At 41.8% G+C, this 18,640-nt stretch overlaps 1 protein-coding gene across 1 annotated transcript in view; it reads right to left on the reverse strand.

The window, feature by feature from the left end:
* The window catches only part of LOC144339997 (uncharacterized), an 87,072-nt gene that overhangs the window by 8,946 nt on the left and 59,486 nt on the right, over nucleotides 1-18,640 (reverse strand). The gene's annotated exons all lie outside the window — the stretch shown is intronic.

The following is an 18,640-nucleotide window of genomic DNA, read 5'->3' on the forward strand; positions in this document are numbered from 1 at the left end:
TTCTTTGCATTTCTTATATAGCTTAGAGCTTTTCAATAGTCTTGCACATCAAACATTCTTATTCTTCCTTTATAGATGGGAGGCTCAGGGACATTGAGTCATTTTCCCATGTCTCCTGGCTTGTAAGGACCAGAAGTAGGAAACAAACTAGTCCATACATTTTCCACTTACTCCCCTGCTCCATCATCACCTTCTGCATCCTGGTCAGTAAGTCAGAGCCCTCACACTGTCCTCTAGTGACCAGCAGGGCTGCAGTAGAGTCTCAGATGTCTTCAGGGGTCATTACTATGGCCTCTTCATTAGCAACTTTGAGGAATGTTAAATTTCACACTTTAAAAAAATCATTTATATGCATTTCCCATGTCTTTCCCCAGTCTACAACTTATATTTTAATTTTTATGGTGTTTTTTGATGCACAAGAATATAATTTAATGCAACAAAATAACAATTTTTTTCGTGTGTAGACAAAAAGCGCTTTCTCATATATATGTCTAAGCATAGTTTTCTCAATTTACTCTGCTAAAATTTAATTTTGGATTTTCCCCACTAAGAATAAATGTACCTGAAATATATCTTATGTAAGAAATAAGCCAGAGACCTAGGAATGGGAGGGAAGCACACACGTTCAGTGAAGAAGAAATAGCCTGTCAAACAGAGCCCTAAAGTGGACACTGGGAGCTGATGGTAGGTGATGGTAGGAGGAGCTGATGGTAGGTGGAGGACAAATGATCACGACCCTTGTCAGTGTGTTGTCTTGTAGAAGAAAGGCAGCCAGGAGCAGAGACCAAATGGGTGAAGGTTTATGACTTGAATCTAGGGTGAAGGTTGCAGCAGGTAGAGGGAGGAATAGCAGGCAGAGGACAGAGTCACTGGCTGGCAGGGGCAGTGGAATCACCAGTTGGCTCTACTTACAGCCCGGAATTATGTCCCCAACACACAAGTTGTAAAAACTCCCCACTATTGGCCCATTTTTCCCTGACCCTGCCATGACCACCAGACTCCTCAGTGGTGTGGCCTTCTGCCCCCCGGGGGCAGGTGAGTCCCCTAAAGCCTCTTTCTTGCCTAACCACATCCTAGCCTAAGCCTTTACCTCTGGTCTACATTATTGGAGTCCCTCCTTGGACACTTAACCTCCTTCTTTCATAGACTTTACAGAAGCTGGGACAACCAGATCCTAAGATACCAGAGAACAAAGGCAAGACATGAAGTGGCACGGAGATGCGTGAGACTGTCATCCATGACTACATGTGTAGGCATTAATAGGAGCTGAAGCTGGTGCACAGCTGATTAATCCCAGCACACACTACAGAGAAATCCCTGAGGGTCTGTGCCTTTCTCTCAAAGCCAAATAGGTGGCCTTGGTGTCCAACAGCCTCTCCCAGACCTCTATGCCCTCTTGCACCAGCCTCCTCCCCACAGCCACTTTCCTCTGCACATAGAGCTCAGTGGAAGATACAGGTGGCCTTGTCTTCACGAGACCATGATCCAGGCAGTGGAAGACATTGTCCCACAGGAGTTTCCCCAATACTGCCCAGGCTGGGGCCCTCAGATTTCTGAGCAGCTCTCCCAGGCCAGTCTCAGCTGGACGGGGGAACACATGTCACCGTGATGTGAGCAGAAGCAGCCTCTCTTCCAGGCCCCTCCTACAGCTCTGACCTCAGAAGTCCTCTTACTCAGTTGCTCTCAGAAAGGAAAGTTCATTTGAAATTGTTTATTTGCAGACAGCATTGACAACACAAATCTATGTTCTTCACAACTCCATCTTCCCCACATCACTCTCATATCAGTCCTCAGCCTCCTCCAAGTGATATCTGCTCCCAGCTGTCCTCTCCCTTCCTCTGCACCCTCATCTCCATGTCAATCACAGATGCCTCAGTTCAGGCCATTCCTCATGCGTCATGCTCCTCCCACCAAAGACCTTTCTACTACATGTTGTAACCTCTGGGTCATCACAAGTCTCTTCTTTTTTATTCTTTCTCCAAATCTCAGTTTAGCTACCACCATCTCTAGGGACACACTCCTTCAACAGTTTTCCTAGGCTGCACCTCCTTATTGTAAATGCTCACAGCTTATAATATGCATTAATATTCTTAGATTTAGCACCATAGTCATTTTCTCTGACTTTGTGTGACTATTTGACACTTCTCTTGCATTCTAGACTGTAAAATGCATCATTTTACAAATTGTGGATGTTTTGTTCTCCATTTTATTGTCAGTACCAACAGCGGTTCCAGGTGCCACTGATCAATCTTGAAAGAATAAAGAACAGATATTGAAAGGCCCTCTGAGTTCCCACATAGACTGTTCCAGAAGTCCGTACACATTAAATGGGACCCTCTATCCCTTCACCTCCTAAGATCAAATGAGTCCTGGAAACAGATGAGAAATCCCTGTCATGGATGAGTCACTGGATCACAAGCCTTTCTTTTTTTTTTTTTTTTTAATTTATTTATTATTATTATACTTTAAGTTGTAGGGTACATGTGCATAACGTGCAGGTTTGTTACATATGTATACTTGTGCCATGTTGCTGTGCTGCACCCATCAACTCGTCATTTACATCAGGTATAACTCCCAATGCAATCCCTCCCCCCTCCCCCCTCCCCATGATAGGCCCCGGTGTGTGATGTTCCCCTTCCTGAGTCCGAGTGATCTCATTGTTCAGTTCCCACCTATGAGTGAGAACATGCGGTGTTTGGTTTTCTGTTCTTGTGATAGTTTGCTAAGAATGATGGATTCCAGCTGCATCCAAGTCCCTACAAAGGACTCAAACTCATCCTTTTTTATGGCTACATAGTATTCCATGGTGTATATGTGCCACATTTTCTTAATCCAATCTGTCACTGATGGACATTTGGGTTGATTCCAAGTCTTTGCTATTGTGAATAGTGCTGCAATAAACATACGTGTGCATGTGTCTTTATAGCAGCATAATTTATAATCCTTTGGGTATATACCCAGTAATGGGATGGCTGGGTCATATGGTACATCTAGTTCTACATCCTTGAGGAATCGCCATACTGTTTTCCATAATGGTTGAACTAGTTTACAATCCCACCAACAGTGTAAAAGTGTTCCTATTTCTCCACATCCTCTCCAGCACCTGTTGTTTCCTGACTTTTTAATGATCGCCATTCTAACTGGTGTGAGATGGTATCTCATTGTGGTTTTGATTTGCATTTCTCTGATGGCCAGTGATGATGAGCATTTTTTCATGTGTCTGTTGGCTGTATGAATGTCTTCTTTTGAGAAATGTCTGTTCATATCCTTTGCCCACTTTTTGATGGGGTTGTTTAACTTACAAGGGATGTAAAGGACCTCTTCAAGGAGAACTACAAACCACTGCTCGGTGAAATAAAAGAGGACACAAACAAATGGAAGAACATACCATGCTCATGGATAGGAAGAATCAATATCGTGAAAATGGCCATACTGCCCAAGGTAATTTATAGATTCAATGCCATCCCCATCAAGCTACCAATGAGTTTCTTCACAGAATTGGAAAAAACTGCTTTAAAGTTCATATGGAACCAAAAAAGAGCCCGCATCTCCAAGACAATCCTAAGTCAAAAGAACAAAGCTGGAGGCATCACACTACCTGACTTCAAACTATACTACAAGGCTACAGTAACCAAAACAGCATGGTACTGGTACCAAAACAGAGATACAGACCAATGGAACAGAACAGAGTCCTCAGAAATAATACCACACATCTACAGCCATCTGATCTTTGACAAACCTGAGAGAAACAAGAAATGGGGAAAGGATTCCCTATTTAATAAATGGTGCTGGGAAAATTGGCTAGCCATAAGTAGAAAGCTGAAACTGGATCCTTTCCTTACTCCTTATATGAAAATTAATTCAAGATGGATTAGAGACTTAAATGTTAGACCTAATACCATAAAAATCCTAGAGGAAAACCTAGGTAGTACCATTCAGGACATAGGCATGGGCAAAGACTTCATGTCTAAAACACCAAAAGCAATGGCAGCAAAAGCCAAAATTGACAAATGGGATCTCATTAAACTAAAGAGCTTCTGCACAGCAAAAGAAACTACTATCAGAGTGAACAGGCAACCTACAGAATGGGAGAAAATTTTTGCAATCTACTCATCTGACAAAGGGCTAATATCCAGAACCTACAAAGAACTCAAACAAATTTACAAGATCACAAGCCTTTCTACACGACTGAATTTCCTATCTGCCCATCGCCCTCCTGGCTTGTCTCCTTATTCAATCGCCTTCCCTCACAGGGGTCCTGGATTTGGGAGTCTCACAGACACAGGGCACCTAAGCACTCTGAGAGAGTGATCAGAAACATAATGTCAAACACTGGAATTAAAAGGTGATGAAGAAGAAAACAAATGACTTCCCCATTCTCTTAGGAAGAGTTTTCCCAAGGCACAAATATCCCTTTGGGTGGCTTTGAGGCCATGGTGCCTGATACACTGAGCGATATTATGGGTGTCCATTTCCATGAATTGGTGGGCAATGCCAGAGACACAGAGCTCATGGTCACCAACTTCCTCCAGCCCACACCTGATTTTGGTGCAGGGCACTGAGCAGAGACCTTTGCTTGTTCCTCTCCTTTGCCAGTCAGGAAAGGCTGGTTGTGAGACAGAGGCTCCATTTACAGAGCAGGGCTATGTATTAGTCCCTGAGGAATTGTGAGAGCCATCCTGGGTGGAAATAATCAAATATACAGTCACTAAGGATGGCCCACAGATAGAAGGAAGCCCCAATTTTGCTGGAATGATTTGCATCCAAGTTTTAAAGACGAATGAAGTTTTACCTCTTAGGCAATAAAGACCAAAAATAGACTAGCTATTTTAAATAATTGAACCTTATATAGACCAAAGTTAGAACATCTTTCCTAGGGCAGTATTTTCTTCCACCCACTCGCTAAAGCTGCATTTGAGAAAGCTGTGTGCTGTTAATAAATGCTGGAATATCATTACAATCGACATCATAATACTACTACTAATTGGATCAGAAACATAAGCTTGAAAAACGTAAAACGAGCTCTCACTGAGTTTGGAAATGTAGGCACTAGAGGGTGCTCATTTCTCTTCCTTTTCCAATCAGGGGGCTATTCAAAGCCTGTTCTAGAACAAGGAGTGAGATCCTCCACTTCCCCGTGGTGATCAGACTTTCAGGGGTAGAAGCCTTATTAGTTCATAATCAGCACAAACCGACCTCACCATCAAATGTGTCAACCCCGATGCTCACCCTCCTCAGCAGTCAGAGACTGGCTGTGTTCACCAGGAGCTTGCGCCCTTTTACTTTATCCTCGGTTTATTACAAAAAATGGGCCTCTATAGGGGGTTCCATAAACAGAAGCTCTCTATACTTTGCCCATTTAGAAACTACAAAGTCTGACACCAGATGAAAGGTGTAACTTAAAGCTTGTATGTGGTGAAGATTTTTAAATAAACAAATTAAATAACATATAAAGAAAATTTCAATAATGCTCTCAAATCCAATCCCACCTTCCGTTGGTAACCAATATTAACACTCTGGTTTGCCTCTTTTCACCCCTCTTTTCTGTGTTCATGCATACCTTTCTATCCAAGTACACCTACAGAAAATGGGTTCACCTGTACACTTTACCTGTCACATGCATACTCTTCTGTTAATATACCTTGGTCTTTATTGTTCCAGATTGGTTGATATAGACCTAACTTGCTCCTATTAGCTGCTTCATATTGCATAATGAGGGTAGACAGGTACATTCGTGCTCTATTTTCTGACTCCTAAATTCTGCTAGATCTTTTCTAAAGTGACTGAATGGCCTATTTATGCTTCCTGGTTCTCCTCACTCCACCACTCAGTTGATGATTCCAGCTTTTCCATCACTCATAGTCCTGGCAGGTCTGAGAGCTCCATTGGTTTCTCCTGCATGAGGAGATAGGAAGGGATAAAAGGATAGACATTTATCAAACCTACCAGAGACTACACAGTATCTCAGTTAATCCTCATAAAGCATTGAAGGGAATGTTAGTCTTGTTTTATAGATGAGGCCAAATGAGGTTAAAGTCCAGGAACGGTAATGAATGGCCTTGCCCATGGTCTCCGAGCTAATAAATGTTGGAGGCAGATGAAGGACAGACTGCTTGCTTCTGTGTGGGATTGATAGAGGGGTCACTGGAGTTTGAGGGAGGGGAAGTCCAGAACCATCCGGGTTTTTTTTCAAATTGGATACCAGGGGTAGGGCGGTCTGTGTACCCTACAGCACTGCAGGTACAAGTATCATGGTGTTGGCAGTGGGGAGGTACTAGCCAGGTAAGTGGTTATTGGTCTGGAACCAGAAGATCAGAGCTTTGAAAAAAATTATTCCCTTCACAAGATGTAGAAGAGACATCAATGTGGATAAACTAAGCCAGGGAGCTCTGTGAAGAGTTGTTAAAATGAGGGATGGAGAAGCAACTAAGTGGTCACTTCCCATACACTAAATGTAGAGGAAAACAATGTTAACTAGAATCCCATCTGATTTTAGTCAGTTTTTCTTTTAAGTAGTTGGAAGGTGGGATAATTTATTTTCAAGGTTAAGTGAACACCTATACATCTCCTTTGCTTTGTGAAGGCTGGTGACGAAGGGAAAAATGGCACGGCCAATGGAGTCACAGTTTGTTTAATAAATACCTCAGAGTTCAAAGACAGACTCTCATGGGGCAGAAATTGGTAAATGTTCCTGTATTCTAAAATTGGGTGAATCTTATTTTCTTTGAATCACAGAAAAGGAAACGCAGGCAGTGGGGAGGGACAGTTGGGAAGACGGCAGAGTGGCCGCAGGCTGTCGAAGACAAAGGATATATTATATCAAATTCTAAGCTGTGTAGCTGTGATGCAACCCTCTTCCTTCTCCTAATGGATTTTTTAGGTCTCAGCACAGATGCACACCTGAGGGAAAAATTTCTTTGAAAATTAAAGACAAGTAGCTGTGTTAGCAACAAGTCCACCTTCCAAAGCACACCTGGAAATGGAAACAAGATTATTTCTAAGGCCTTTTCTACTCTAAGAGTCTCTAACTTGTTGGCAAGTTGAGAGGTGAAAGGGTGAAAGGGTGTTGGCTGGGTCTAGGAGAAGGTGATGAGCTCAGGAAATAGACAAAGAGAAATCCCAGGGGAAAGCTTATGAAACCCTGGAGGAATCACAAGTCAAATTTCTCCCAGAAGATGGTGGCAGTGACTCACCTTCAGGTACAATTTGCTGGTGCTACAGAGCTAAGATGGACTTAGTGTGTTGGCAGTTTGCAAAATCTGGGCCATTTGGTCATTTTCTTTAGTAGCTTTTTAAAGTGAAGTTTTACTTCCAATATTGGCTTGATGTGTGGGTCCATTCTTATGGGGGTTAGGGTTAAAGTTACTCTATTACTTGAGTACCCTGGAAGTATTATTGGTCATGGAATGAGCAGGATTATCAGGAGTAGAAGGGGTAGGGAGAGGGAGAACTGTTAAGTGAAGCAGTAGGGTTGAGTGAAGAGTATTTTAGATATACGAGTACATACAGGGATCAAATCCCAGGTAGTCCCCAGCCCCTATGGAAGGAAGGTCAAGATTTGACAACTGGGAGAGTCATGATTACACCATGCAGCTTGATCAAGGAATGAGAAAGCTTTCTAGACAAATGACAGGTAATGACCCACACTGTGAATCGGTATTGAATGTGAGATGTTAAAATATATTCATATATATACTCATATATCTGAAATAAGAAGTCCACCTTACAAACCCTGAAAATATAACTCTGAAAACATAAACCCTCACTATTACAGGATGTGCAGGTGGTTTCAGACCTGTGAAGACCTTCGAACAGGATTAAAATCCAGTAGGCAAAGGTCTCTGATTCTTTGTTAGCTACAGAGGAAGATGTGCTATGATGGACACCTAGGGGGTCTTCCCATCCCCATTCCCATCCCCATCCCAGATCCACACCTAGAGGCGGGTCAGGCAGCACAATTCAGAGAACCACCAGAAAACCTGTGAGAATAGGGATCTACTCTGAATCCAGCTTCTCTCAGCTCTGTACCCCTTGCTGTGTAGGAGTTAGTGCAGGAGAAAACTGACTGGGTGGGAAGAAAAGGGACCTTGAACCATGCCAGGGAGACCTGTGAACTGTGACATGAGCAGCAACAGCACCATCACAGACACACACTTGCCAGGCACAGGTTCATGACAGATCCTGGCCTCTTGCAGCACCAGAGCTCCGAACGGCCTCTACCTGCTCAGTCTCCCATGGGATCCAGGCTCTTCTCCTGGGTGCTGGACATGCCTTGGTTTCTCAAAACTAAGTGTGTACTGGATGCACCTGGGGGAATCTCAGCTCTAAGTATGCCAAGCCTTGCCAGAGGAACCATGTATTTTGAAAACGTACGGGGTCTGTGTTAAAAACAACAATTTCCCTTTCAGAGCATGAGGGGATTCCACGTTCCTCTGCTCAGTTGTGCTTTGTCTCCTGGAAGCAGGTGGCTCGAGAAACCTTTTTGGGAAATCCCTGTCCCTGCAACTGCTGTGCCTCAGTTCCAAACATTCCCTATACAGCCTCATAGGTCCTAGCTCCAGGTTCTATCTCCATTCATGACCCTGTGCTCACACAGATCTCTTGAAAGCAGGTAACGGGGATGGAGCAGTAACAGGTGTGAATACATGCTACTTTTGGCATCATCTATGGGAAGCAATGTCAGCTGGAAATGCACCAGCATGAATTTTATACTATTGTGATGTAGCACTTCTGAGATTGAAGGTACAATGGCATTTTCCAAGCTGGTCAACCAAACATCTCACTCCATAAGCTGGACACATGTCCCCTAGGGGCGTGGGATTCTGTGGGTCTCCTTTTGCCAGCAGCAAAGACCTTGCTCAACCATCTCCTCTGCTTTGCTTCAAACTTTTCCTCCACTTTGCAGGATCTTCTCAAATCTGGGTCTAACTTGCCTGCGGTGAGAGGAATTGTGACTATTGTCCCTCACATGAAAGACGGTGCCCATAGAGTTTTGAGAGTTAAGTTAGGATGAAAATGAGAAATTAATTGCTCATAATACAGACTGTTAGGAACCCCAAGGATTAATTCAACTCCCTATGTTTTAATTGTACTACTCCCATCAGAATGTCAAGGGTAAAACCGTTCTGACTCTTTCTAAAGGCTGTGGAACATTTATTTATTTCAGAGGTGACTTAGAAACACAGGAGGTGTCGTGATAAGTAGTGGAGACAAAAAAGAAACAGTATTGAGATTAATACATTCATATGGGGAATTGTTTAATTGTTCTTTTTTTAACCTTTAGAATGAGTTGAAGATCCCAACTCAGCTTGGTGCCTGCCGGAGGCAACATTTCTTCCCTTACCCCTCTGAGCTGTGAATTCAAACTCTTTCAGGAAAAAGACCAGCAATTCTCTCCTTCACTTCCCAAACACCTCCCACTCCCACCCAGACCATGGATGGGCAGGAAAATGCAGGAACAGAGCCAGAAACAGGAGATCTCCAAGGAAGGTTGACAGTCAGTACTGGGATCTTCTGTGTAAAGTGCTGTTGAAGCAGCCAGGTGGCACGTCCAGCCGACAAGGTGAAAGGAATAAGAGAAGTGAGAAGACTTCCCAGAGGTGGAGGGTGGAATGCGGGCAGCAACCCCCTGGAGGGCTGAGTGGGGAAAACAAAACGGACCTAACAGAAGCTGTGTGTGTGGAAACCCACTTCTGACTTATCACTTTTCATGAATTCTATGCTTCACGGTGTTACACTGTTTATTGTTTCTGATGAGTGACAGTAATTGTTTTCTTTCTTGCTGGTACATAATAAAGTGGTGCGCATCAGAGTTACTGCTATCTTAGACTTAATTAATCAGTATCAGGTGATCCTGAGGCTCAGTGATGTCACTGTGGGAACTGCTCTGTGGGGACAGGGACGTACCTCCTCCTCTGCTCCTGCTCACAGTGACCCTGATCTGGTAAAGCTCGCATCCTGCCCTGACCCTGTCATGGGCACCAGGCTCCTCTGCTGGGTGGCCCTGTGTGTCCTGTGGGCAGGTGAGTCCTTAGAACACCAAGCAATCTCGTTGTGTCTGTGTGTGTGTGTGTGCGCGTGTGTGTGTTTATGTGTGCGTGATGACTACAATTGTTTTCCTCCTGTTCCCAACTTCTATCTCCACAGATCACACAGATGCTGGAGTCTCCCAAGACCCCAGACACAAGATCACAAAGACGGGACAGAATGTATCTTTCAAGTGTGTTCCAATTTCCGAACACAACCGCCTTTACTGGTACCGACAGACCTTGGGGCAGGGCCCAGAGTTTCTGACTTACTTCCAGAATGAAGCTCAACAAGACAGATCAGGGCTGTTCAGTGATCGGTTCTCTGCAGAGAGGCCTGAGGGATCTATCTCCACCCTGATGATCCAGCACACAGAGCAAGGGGACTCGGCTGTGTATCTCTGTGCCAGCAGCTTAGCCACAGCATGGCACAGTCGCCTCCTTCCTGTTCACAAACACTCAGGCACTTACTTCTCCTTCCAGCTCTCAGAAGCCCTGAACAAAGGAGCTGCCCTGCTCTTTCCTCAGCAAGGAGAATGAATGCATTTGGAACTTCAGGTGTTCTTCTGATACTAGGAGGTCAGAAAATAACCTCTGAAATACAGGAACAGGGAACACTAGGTAGTAATAATTGTGGCTTATGGATTTCTGGGATTCCTTATATATAATTCAAATTTCCATAATTAGGATATAACAGAGCTTGGTCTCAGGGATAGTGACTAACTAAATATTCTCTTATAGAACTATGAAGTTTCAGCACATTCTTATTAAACTACTGTTACCACGTGGTCACCAACTCAGACCTACAATCTGCCAAGGAGTGGGGAAGCCAAAAGCAAACACTGTTAAGGCCATTTACAGCTACCACCCTTGGAAGACAATTGGAATATTTAGTAAGAATTTCCATCAAAATCAATTATTCAGAAATAACTATTATACACAATAATGCATATTAACTCATGTTTATACATTGCTTTTTTCCTTCTGAAAATCTTGTAGTCATTCTGTGCTTAATTTCCTTCTTCTCCAGTCTAACTTTAAAAAAATAGAAATACAAATTGAGATTGGTTTCATAAGATAAATCCCTCCTGGGAAGGTGTTAAAGGGACACAATTCAAAGAAGACCTGAATATAATTATATCAACTACGTAGGATTCTTTGAGGTTTCCAAAGACGATGTACCAATTTACATTCCCATGAGAGGTATACGAGAGTTTTGGATGGAATTTTTTTTTTCTCTCTCTCTGTGGATTAGTTTTTCCCTGTACTAATAGTTTCTCTTGATAAACAGAAGTTCTTAAGTGACAATCATTCCATGTTTCTTCTGTTTCAGTTAGTGTTTTGTATTTTGGTGTCCACTTTAGGAAATCCTTGCTTACTTCAAAATGATGATGTTTTCTTATATTTCCTTCTAAAATCTTTGTATTTTCCACTTTTCACACTTAGACTCACAATCGAACTGGAATTAATTCTTTGCAGGTGATATAAGGAAGAGATCAAGTTTTATTTTTCCAAATGATTATTCAATTTACCCAATACTATTTGTTAAGTGGTAATAGTTTTGCCATCACCCTGTAATACCACTTTTGTCGTCAGTCAGTCATTATACATGTGTGGCCTTGTTTATCGGATCTCTATTCTGTTACATTGGTCTGTTCTGTCAGTTCTTGCACTGATAATACACTGTCTTACTACAGCTTCCTCCTCATTCTTAATATCCGGTAGAATAATTTCTCAAGCTTTGTTCCTTTTTATCAAGTGTTCTTGAGCACTCTTGACACTTTTTTTTATATACATTTTAAAATCAGCTTGCCAAGTTATTCAAGAAAAAGATAACAACTGTTGGGATTTTTGTTTTTGTTTTTGTTTGTTTCCAACTGACTTAAGTGCATCGCAGAACAAAGGTAAAAATATTAATAGAAATATAAAATATCTACCACCCAAAAATATAAAATACAAACTATCTGGCATCAATCAAAAATTACAGACCTGCAAAGAAGCATGAAAAAGGATCCATAATGAAGAGAAGGATTAATTAATAGGAACCAACTCAGAAATGACAAATTGGCAGACAAAGAAAGTCAAATAGTTATTGTAACTCTGGTCTGTAAGTTCAAAGTTTTGTAGAGATGGGGAAAGGCATAATGAGGTCCAAACAAAGCTTCTAGAGATAAAAATTACAATGTCTGTTATGAAAAATATACTGGATGAAGTTAACATCAGATTAGACATTACAGGATAAAATATTAATAAACTTGAAGAAATAACATAAACAATTCTTAATGAAATATGGAGAATAAGAGGAGGTCATCAGTAAACTGAGGGACAACTTTAAGTAGTTTAATATGTAATTAGAGTCCCAAAAGCAAATTTTTAAACTTAAATTTCTTTAAAGGATAATTGGCTATTTACACTGAAATAATTCCAACACAGTGCAGGGATTCTAATATATGCAAAAGTAAATCTATAACAAGACTAGCATAAAGACGGGGAGGAATAAATGAACACATGTATCATTGGAAGGTTTCCATAATCTGAGTGAAGTCACTTGAAGGTAGACTGTGTTAAAGTAGAGATGCATACTGAAAATCATAGAGCAACCACTAAGATGACAAAACACAGCCAACACAATACAGAGTTTAAAAAATGCTCAAATAATCCATAAAAACAACATAAAAAGATAAAAGGAATATAGAAGCAATGGGATTGATAGAAAACAAATAGAAGATGATAGACACAAAAGTAACCACATCAACAATCACATCAAATCTAAATAGTCTAAAAGCACAGATTGTACTATTGAGTATTATTAAATAATATCAAAAAACAACTATATGTTGCTTATCAGAATACTATGAAGACTCAGAATGTAAAAAAATAAAACAAAAGTATGGAAAAAGATGTACTATGCCAACACCAATTACAGGAAAGCTAGAGTAGTTATGTTAATATCAAACAAAATAAATTTCAAGCAGAGAATATCTGAGATAATGAAAGTCATGTCCTAATGACAAAAGTATTGGTCTATCAAGAGGTCTTAACAATCAAATACTTATGTACCTGAAAATGGATCTTCAAGATACCAAGGCAAAAACAGAACTGCCAGGAGAATTAGACAAATCCACAATTACAATCAGAGATTTCAATACCCCTCTTTTAGTAACTGGTTTAATGAGTTGACAAAAACAAAGACGAGGCCGGGCGCGGTGGCTCAAGCCTGTAATCCCAGCACTTTGGGAGGCCGAGACAGGCGGATCACGAGGTCAGGAGATCGAGACCATCCTGGCTAACATGGTGAAACCCCGTCTCTACTAAAAAAAATACAAAAAAAAACTAGCCAGGCGAGGTGGCGGGCACCTGTAGTCCCAGCTACTCGGGAGGCTGAGGCGGGAGAATGGCGTAAACCCGGGAGGCGGAGCTTGCAGTGAGCTGAGATCCGGCCACTGCACTCCAGCCTGGGCGACAGAGTGAGACTCAGAAGATATGAACTACACCAACAACCCACTTGACTTGACGTTTACAGAACACTTCATCCAATAGCAGCAGAATACATGTTCCCTTGGAGTGCACACTGGCTGTGTGCCAGCATGCACTATGCACTCTGGGCCATAAAACAAGCATCCATGCATTAAAAGTATTCAAGTCAAACCAAGTGTGCTTGCTGTTCACAGTAAAACTTCATTGCAAATCAATAAGAGAAAGATTTCTGGAAAAGTCCTAAATATTTCAAAATTAGATAATAGTTGTCTAAATAACTCATAAGGCAAAGAATAAATCAAAAGATAAAAGATAATTTACAATTATTTTAATAGTATCTTTTGGTCATTTTTTTTTTTCTTTTTGACCAAATACTGGTGAGAATGAAGATAAATGGATAAATGAGATTTCTTTTTTTTTTTTTTTGAGACAGAGTGTCACTCTGTCACTGAGGCTGGAGTGCAGTGGCGCAGTGTTGGCTCACTGCAACCTCCGTCTCCTGGGTTCGAGCAATTCCCCTGCCTTAGCCTCCTGAGTAGCTAGGATTACAGGCGTCCACCACCACGCCTGGTTAGTTTTTATATTTTTAGCAGTGATGGGGTTTCATCATTTTGGGCAGGCTGGTCTCGAACTCCTGACCTCAGGTGATCCACCTGGCTCGACCTCCCAAAGTGCTGAGATTACAGGTGTGAGCCACTGTGCCTGGCCCAGCCCTTTCTTTTTTGGGGGGAGAGTAAATTGTAAAATCCTTTTTGTCTAATAATTTAGCAACAAACATCAAAAGAGTTAAAATTGCTAACAGTCCTTGACTCAGAGTGTTTTTTGTTTAATGAATTTATTTTAAGGAAATTGCTATATATGCATGAAATGTTTGAGAATGTTCAAAAGAATTATTTTAAACTGAACAAATATAAAAATATATCAAAGTTGGTAGGATGCTGCCAAAGCAGGACTGAGAGGAAAACTGAAGGACAGGGGATAATTTTCTATTCATTCTCAGGCCAGAACTACCCTGATACCAAAATGAGACTAAGAGATTCCAAGAAAGCTACTATTATCTCTCAGGAACACAGATTCAATGATCCTTTTACAATTACAGCCTAGAGAATCCAACAATATGTAAGAGGGATAGTACAACACGGTCAAGTAGGGTTTATCTCAGTAACGCAGTGTTGGTCTGACATTTCAAAAAACACACTATGTCATTTACCTTATCTGTACTAAAAATATGAAAACTAGATGCTATCTATAGATAAACACTTGATAAAATTCAACATCCTTTCTTGATGAAAACTGTTATCAAAGTAATAAGAAATTTTCTTCCCCTAAAAAAGGACATTTATGACATCCCGTGGTTAAACAGGAGAATATTTTTGCAAGCAAACTGTGATAAGTCAAAGATGCATATTGTAATTCCCAGATCAAATACTAAAAACAGCAAAAAGAGGATAAAATAGTCTTTTTAACAAATAGTTCTAGAAAAATGTCATAATATGGAAAAATAATGAATCTCTAGCCTTATCTCACTCCATAAACCAGATGTGGGCAAACTATGGCCTCGGGGCCAAACTTGGCCTCTGTCTGTTTTCATACAGCTCAGAAACTAACAATAATTTTACATTTTTAAAAGATTTTAAAAAAGCAAAAATTAAAGAAGTAAAAACGTTAAAAAAAGTAAAAATTGTTACATATAAAAATATAAGATATTCAAATTTCAGTGAACATAAATGAAGTTCTGTTGGATCATGGCCACAGTCATTCGTGTATATATTGTCAATGGTTGCTCTTGCACTACAATGGCAGAGGTGAGTAGTCGACACAAATACCGCATGATGCACAAAACTAAAAAATTTATTATCTCACCCTTTACAGGACAACTGCTGACCCTTCCCATAAACAAAAATTAGTAAGAGACACAAAAAAATCCCACATATCAAAAAACTAGAACCCAAAAGCTTCTGGAAGAAAACATAGCAAGCTCTCTTCATGATCATAGGGTAGGCAAAGATTTCTTAAAGACAAAAGAATGTTCTAACCATAAAAAAAGCAAATTGTTCTTTATGCAAATCCCAAAAAGTTCTTCAAAATATATTAAGAAAAAATAAACGTAATCTGAGAAAGGGCTGGATTCATATTATAAAGAATTCCTACACATCAATCATAAAGAAGACAATTCACTAAAAACAAAAAATTGACTAGAGTATTAAAAAAATAAAAGATATAAAAGTAAGCAGTTTCTTTTCATGAGACTAATGTGCTTATTTCTCCAGCTTAGGTGGTTGTTTCACTGATAGCAGGTCACTGTCAGCTGCCTCCAGGAATCACCTTTGGTTGAAGGGAATGCTTTGTCCAGGTCTCACCCCATTCCTATGGCAGCTGGCATCTAATGACTGGCTGATATCTCCTTTCCTACACCATTATTTGATGAAATTTAAAATTTAAATTTAAATGTAAAAGTTTTGGTTCTTGTTTAGAAAAACATTTGCTTCTCCCTCACTACCCTGTGCAAAAGTTGAGTTTGAGGCAGGTAAACCTGAAATCAGCAAGAGCTGGAAGCACCCAGCCTCACTAGTCAGGGTCCTTAGCGCTTTATCATAGTGACTACACACTGGCCACTGGAGGGCACTGTGGATCCACTGAGTGGGCCACTGATAGCGCTGTCTGGGAGAGAGAGGGTTAAGGGAGACAGTCTTGATTTCGTCTCTGTATCAGGGATATTACTAGATGAACCGGAGGTAGTGCTGGCACAGGAAGAATTAATCATAGCCTTATCAGATCAACCGATATGCATGTGTATTTGTCATGATAGGAAGCCATGAACTGCCGCCTTATGTGACCTCTCTAGGTGCCTAAGTTTGACAGGGAGTGTGGGGAGGGTTTCAGCAGGGCAGCCTGGATAACCCAAGCCTGGCAGAGACTCAGGAGCATCTGCCTCAGATGAAAATCTCAGAAGCTGTGGGGATGGCTGGCTGCCCGGAAGCCCGCCTCCCACCCCTTGCTCAGCACAGCTAGCTTCCCCTGCCCTGCAGGAAGCTGGACAGGATGGGGGAAAGCCTGAGTTAGCTGAGTTAGTCCTGGAGTACAGGGTGCCTATGGGAGCCTACAGGACGATGACATCGGAACAGTGACATCACAGTAAAAACCTCCAAAAACGGTGAGGAGGAGCAAAAGCCCTGCTTTCTCACCCCAGGAAACCGGCGCCCTGAGAAGGGAGATGCTTGGTCCTGACCTGCCTGACTCTGCCTGGAACACCAGGCTCCTCTGCCATGTCATGCTTTGTCTCCTGGGAGCAGGTGAGTCCTGAATACAGCTGGGACATCCCTGCATCCATAGCATTCGATTGTTGCTGAAGTATCAAACTCTCCTGAGCTGAGTCTTCAGCTTCTGTCTCCTTCCTCCACAGGTTCAGTGGCTGCTGGAGTCATCCAGTCCCCAAGGCACCTGATCAAAGAAAAGAGGGAAACAGCCACTCTGCAATGCTATCCTATCCCTGAACACGACACTGTCTACTGGTACCAGCAGGGTCCAGGTCAGGGCCCCCAGTTCCTCATTTCGTTTTATCAAAAGATGCAGAGAGAAAAAGGAAGCATCCCTGATCGATTCTCAGCTCAACAGTTCAGTGACTATCATTCTGAACTGAACATGAGCTCCTTGGAGCTGGGGGATTCAGCCCTGTACCTCTGTGCCAGCAGCTTAGGCACAGCCCTGCAGAATTACTGGCTTTCTGTACCCAAACCCTCCTGTCTCAGTTGGGGATGTAACAGGGAGAAGGAGGTGGGGGCTGCCACACAGCTTTAGCCAAGCCCCAGAGATGCTTCTAGTTCTTTTCTAACATTTTCCCCCGTCCTGCTGAGCTCAGTGAGAGCTCCTGCACTTGTGGGCTCCGGACCCACTAGAAGTTCTCACATCTTAGCCAGTACTTTTTAATTCCTAGCAAGTGGTGGGAGCTCGTACTCTGTGCCAACATATGGGCATGTGTTTTAGTGTGTTTTCTGTTGCCATACAGAATACCTGAGACTGGGTATTTTATAAATAAATGAAATTTGCTTCTTATAGCTCTGGAGGTTGGGAAGTCCAGGGTCAAGGACCCATATCTGGTGAGGATCTTCTTGCTGGTGAGGACTCTGCAGAGTCCTCAGGTGGCACAGGGCATCACATATGAGGGGGCTCATGAAAGATGGCCAAACTGGCTTTTATAACAGACTCACTCTCATGATAACCTACCCATTTCCTCTATAACCCATTAATCCATGAATGGATTAACCTTCACGAGGGCAGAGTCCTTAAGACCTAGTCACCTCCCAAAGGTCCTACCTCTCAATGCTGCTGCATTGGGAACCAAGTTTTCAATATATAAATTATTTAGGAACACAGTCAAATCATAGCAGTGCACATTGTGTTTTTTTCTTCTTTTTTGAGACAGGGTCTCACGCTGTCACCCAGACTGGAGTGCAGTGGTGTGATCATGGCTCATTGCAACCTTGAGCTCCTGGGTTCAAGCAATCCTCCTGCCTCAGCTGCTTGAGTAGCTATGACTACAGGGAAACATCACCTTGTAGTGACATGTCCCCTTGCCTGGCTATTATTTTTTAATTTTTATTTTTTGTAGAGATGAGGCCTTGTCATGTTGTCCAGATTAGTCTCAAACTCCTCAAATGATCCGCCTGACTTTATGTGTTTTAATGCAAAGATATACATTAGTATATCCACTTTAAAAATGAAGAAGATTTCAGTGTACTATTTTATAGATACAGAGCTGTGCCTCATGAACTTCTCCAGTATTTCGTATTTCTAAGGATCAAAGCCAGGATCCAAACCTATGACTCCATGCCTCCAAAATAAAACTTCTAAAATTCTATAGTGTTTCCTGGGCCTTGGTCAAGGAGCTACAGCAAAGCACTATTCTTCCATCTCAAGACTAGCCAAGCAGTAGAAGAGGGTCACATATTATGGAATGTGGTTACTATGGCTTATGGCCTGCCAACCTCCAGGACATATAACTTCTGGCCAGAGAATATTTGTTCTGTCTTAGTTCCATATAGAATGGGGCCACAATATGTCCTAATATAGACGTATAGGGACAAGGGGCATTTCTAATACATCAGAGGGTTCAGTCAAGGAAACAGAATCCTCTAGGA

This window comes from Macaca mulatta, chromosome 3 (genome assembly GCF_049350105.2).
Source record: "Macaca mulatta isolate MMU2019108-1 chromosome 3, T2T-MMU8v2.0, whole genome shotgun sequence".
Lineage (NCBI taxonomy): Eukaryota > Metazoa > Chordata > Mammalia > Primates > Cercopithecidae > Macaca > Macaca mulatta.